Genomic DNA, 5161 nt, shown 5'->3' on the forward strand with positions numbered 1-5161 from the left:
AAAGAAAGAAAGAAAGAAAGAAAGAAAGAAATCATTAGCACATCAAACTGAAAACTTTTAGTGAGAGGATAAACAGATTATCTGTACAGTAGTTTGCATTATGTATTACTGTTTTGAATAAATTTTTCTCATATTTTAGCCTTTACAATCAAAGCAATTGCATAAGAGTTAATTCTGTTTATTAAGGCAGCTTTAATTTTATATTTATGTTTTTTGAAGAGGTTATACTTCTTTAAAAACAGAAATTTTGGGTTTCTCCTGAATTTAATCTTATGGTGTAGAGTAAAAGAGAATATTTCTGAAAAAAATGAAGAAATTATGTGCCTAAAAATTGAGTACCAGAATATTGTCCACAGAAAAAAGAAACAGTTGCTGAAATCAGAAAGTCAGCACTTTTCTATAAATATTCCTAGAAATATGTATATTTGCCCAGGATTTTCTTTTGATTTTTAAGTCACATTTATTATCATACTTGAGAAAAGCAATATTGTTGTGGTTTATCTCTCGATGTCCCTTCAAAGCCTCCTGCACTCATAGGTAGGGCTTTGGAGACCAAATGTACTCCTTAGAGAACTGATCCACAGGAGTGTGTAGCTACAAGTGATGTTGGAGGTTAAAGCTGATTGGAGGAGGTGATCCAGGGGGTGTTGCCTGGAAGGATTTCTCCATAACTCCTTGCTTGTCTGGCTTTTGCTCTCCTTTGCCAGGTCTTGATGTTTCCCCTATGCCTTTCTTTTCTTCTATCTATCTTTCTTACTTTCTTTCTTTCTTTCTTCTTTCTTTCTTTCTTTCTTTCTTTCTTTCTTTCTTTGTTTCTTTCTTTCTTTTCTTATTTTATGTATTTCGTGCAGGGTTTCACCACACAGCTCAGACTCATAGTGATCCTCCTGTTTTCAGCCTCCCCAGGGCTGGGATTACAGGCGTGTGCCACCATACCCAGTCTCTGTGGCTGGCTAAGTACACACAGGGGTGGGGCCCGTGTAACATGTGGAGTTGGGAATTGCACCCTGGTCCCTGTGCTTACCTAGGCAGGTGCTTAGTCCACTGAGCTATCCCGCCCAACACCCTCTGCCATTCTTCCCTGCCTTGGAGCCAGCCAGTAGTGGACTGAACCTCTACCAACTGAGAGCCAAGATAAGCCTGTCCTCTTGAGAGCTGCGGGAGTGCTGTAATGTGTCTGAGGAAGTGTAACAAAGTGTATTGTGTCTGGTGATGAGAAAGCAACTCAAACAAGTGCCAATCTGACCTTAAAGAAATGCCCTCAAGCTCTCTGGAAACTTGAAGACTGCACTGAGAGATATACCATGATTTAATGATAGGTAATTGCTGCATAATTTCCACAATCATGTGTGGTTTTGTTTTCCAGTTAAGTAAAAACATTATATCCATATTTTAAAAAATAAGTCTATTAAGAAAAAAAAGTTTAAATGATCTATTTGAAATCTAATGATAGACAATTTTGGCTAAATAGTAAGTCGTCTATATGTGCCAGATTGACAACCATGCACAGCCAATACTGGGTTGAAAATATTTTCTAATTACTTCTCTACTGTGTAGCTTTATCAACCAAGAGTTAAATATCTATGTTTTTAGAGATAAAGGCATTATGACACTAATCACTCGTAGATACAAAAACATGCATTTATGACCTTCTTGGTAATTTTTCTTTTCCTTTTTTTTCTTTTTCTTTTTTTTTTTTTTTTCAGTACTGGGGATTGAACTCAGGACCCTGTGCTTCCTGTGTTTGCCAGGCAATTGCTTATTCTACTGAGCTATCTCCCCGGCCCCTTGGTAATTTTTCCATAATGAATACTTTCAACAGTAATTGACCAATTCATTATAAAAGCAAACCCAAAAGAAATGCATTGAACAGTAAATGAAAACTTGTTTCTATGTTCAATAATATTTAATCTTCTGTTTATTATCTGGAAATATTGTATGCATGGATTCCAGAGCTGACTCCCACCTTACCTTTTGTGGTAAGGGGCCATGTCACTATTGTAAGACAATTACATTTCAGTAGCCAGTAGGTCTTGAGATAACAGAAATAGGCTGCTGCTTTTATAAGTTGATCCATTCAAGGTAAAGCAAAGAACTTAGGCTGCCTAGAAACAAAGCACTGTGCACATCCAGAAGCCTAAAGTGAGCTTCGTCACCTTCAAAGAGATACAGAATGCTATGACTGGCTGGGGAGACAGCTCAGTAGAATAAGTGCTTGCCTGGCAAGAACAGAGTCCTGAGTTCAATTCCTGGTACCACCAAAAAAAAAAAAGATGCTGTGACTGTTTTGTGGGAAACCTTATGTAAAGATGTTTCCCTTTTGTTTTTCTTTAGTTTGACTTCTAAGGTTTCCTGATCCCAGAACTTTTAAAATTTTAATTTGCTGCTACACTTCCTATGCATGTTATCTAAATGGATTTTCCCTTAAAGAACATACAAAATTTATCTGAAATAAAGATCATGGAAGAAGGGATTTGATATAGTGAGGGCTACAAGCTGCAAACAAAATGAGAAATGACTTACATCGTACAATAGCTTTTACTTTGAAAGCGTTCTGTATAATGTCAATTAATTTATGTATTTCGTTGTCTTTGGCTCTCTGGTAAGGTATAATGCCTCGCTATTTTTCAAACAATATCAACAAAATGAGAATAAAAAGTGAATTACCTTAAAGACACTGTGTAGAAGGACACAGAATAAGAAACAAGTGTTGCCATGGTTAATTTCAAGGAACAGTCAAGGAACATTGAACAAATGTAGCTACTCTGCTCTCCTTGGGAGCTTTGTTTAGCCTGCCTGGGGTGGGCACAGATACTGGATGTAATGATTTAAAGGAGAGGCTTATGTTGCATCACTGTTTCTCTGGAGTTAGTTCATGCCCAGCTGGTTCCTACGTAGACGGGTCGGGGCAGCGTGGCACTGCAGAGGGAGCTGCTCCCTGCATGAAGCCAGAAGCTGAGGGAGAAGGAAGGAACCAGAATTCACTCTTTCAGTGATAACCGCAGAAACCCACCCCTTCGAAACAAGCTCTGTCTACATGTGGGAGCTTCGTACGGGGATTTTAGATGTAAATCATAACACGTGACTTCTTATTTTATGGATTAAAAAAAAGAAGAAAATTTGAATTATATTGCCATCACTTGAATGTTCTTATGGTTTGTCTAGTTGTCCCCCCAAAGCCTTGTGCAGTCATGGGCCATGCACTTCTAGAGTTTGAGATTAACTCAAGATCCACTGGGATATGGATTTCAGTGTGGCTGCGGTTATGGGTATGAGTACTTCCCCCAGCTATGGTGGAGAGCCTCAATGTAACAAAAGATAGACAAAGAGACCGACTTCCTCTCTGTTGCCACTGTTGCTGCTGCTTGTCCATTTTGTTCTCTTGCTCTTTGCCACCGCCATGAAAGGTTGCTCTATGCCCTGTGCGGCTCTGCCTTGGAGCCAGCTGAGGATGAACTGAAACCTCCAGTAACTGTGAGCTAAATAAACCTTTCCTTCCTTCATTTTGGGTGTCAGATATTTGTCCCAGCAACAAGAGAAGAGTACCTGAGACAAATATAAAAAGATGAAATAAGAAATTAGGTTTTATAAATCATTGTTTTCTTTTTCCTTGTCAAATTAAGTGAACAGTCATGAATCATTGAATAAAAAGTATACTTTTATGTTTTTTATTGTGTATAGGTTGGTTCTTTTGATTTTATTTTACTGAACAAAAATATAAAAGGTCCTATTGGGAACAATTTTCTGTCTTGTTTTCCAAAATAACAAACTCTAACTACCCAATGCCAATTTTCATTTTTCCAGCCAATTAACCTTCTGCTCTGTACATATAAAGTCCCATTATAATTTTATTTATCTATTTCATAATCATTTTGGAGCAATTCCTGAAACCGTGGATGAAGATGTAACAGAGGAAAGAAAAATTAATAAAAAACACAACAATTTGGGGATGACCTTCCTTAGTATAATTAGCACATTTTTATAAGCAACATTTTCACATACACAATGGAAACCAGCTTTCATGGAAACCTTAAGCACTGAGTCTTCTTTATAATCAAAGGAAAACAACAATCTACAAGTTCTATGTTTACCTTATCAGCTCAGTTAGCTCAACTGAATGTTAAAATTACTACTTTGGGATATGGATCTCCCAAGGCACAATTTAGTTCTTGAAATAGTATTACTTAAACAATAAAACATGAACCCTTGTCCATCACTCACACACATACTGGCATAACAGGGCATACATGCAGTATCTCAACCCCAAAAATGAACAGCATGCTTGAAAAACATGGAGATTTTCATAGTCTTTCAAGATCAACAAAGCAAAATTTATATCCAAATCTGTGATTCAATGCACTTCACCCTGTTCGAGCTCTCATTGGCCTCTAGCTATGTTATGACTTTCCTTAGAAAGTACGGCCCAGATGGGATTAGGTCCTAATTCTTTGCCATCAATAAAAATGAAACAAGTACTATGACTATATAAGTAAATAGGTCCTGGTGAAGATTTCATGATTCTTTTTATTTTTCATTTTTTCTTTTTTGAGACAATTTTTTTATTTATTCAGTACAGGGTCATACTGTGAAGCTCAGACTCACAGTGATCCTCTTGTCACAGCCTCCCCAGGGCTGGGATTACAGGTGCGTGCCTCCACACTTGGTTTCAGTGGCTGGCAAGGTATTCCCTGGGCCAGCACAGCATGTGGTATCAGGAGCAAATGGTGGCCTTGCATGTGCTGAGCAGGCACTTAGACCACTGTTGAGCTCACTTTGTAGCCCAGGCTGGTCTCAAACTCCCAACAATCCTTTTACCTCAGCCTTCCCAGTGCTAGGATAACAAGCATCTGCTACCACCCAGGCAAAATTTCATAATTGTGTAAAGGCTTACACTGGATTTATCATTATATGTATTGGTGCAAAGGGAGAAATGAATTTTTCTCTCTTCTAGCTACCTTTAAACATGCCATTGAAAAAATTCCCAGGATAGAAAGATAGCTCAGCAGACTAAGCACCTGCTTAGGCAAACACAGGGGCTAGGGTTCAATCCCCAGCACCACATGCAGTGCCAGTCCCACCCCATGGGCATGCTGAGCATGTGGCCGAGATTGGGTATAGCACTGCACACCTGTAATCCCAGCGCTGTGAAGGCTGAAAACAG

The 5161-nt window shown here is 38.5% G+C and overlaps 1 protein-coding gene and 1 pseudogene across 1 annotated transcript in view; one reads left to right on the plus strand and one right to left on the minus strand.

Annotated features, from left to right (window-relative positions):
* Positions 1-5161, minus strand: part of Pcdh15 (protocadherin related 15) — a 689792-nt gene that overhangs the window by 597158 nt on the left and 87473 nt on the right. The gene's annotated exons all lie outside the window — the stretch shown is intronic.
* Positions 3192-5161, plus strand: part of LOC105742622 — a 12384-nt pseudogene continuing 10414 nt past the window's right edge.

The sequence above is a fragment of the Octodon degus genome, unplaced genomic scaffold (genome assembly GCF_000260255.1).
Source record: "Octodon degus isolate 3935 unplaced genomic scaffold, OctDeg1.0 scaffold00005, whole genome shotgun sequence".
NCBI lineage: Eukaryota > Metazoa > Chordata > Mammalia > Rodentia > Octodontidae > Octodon > Octodon degus.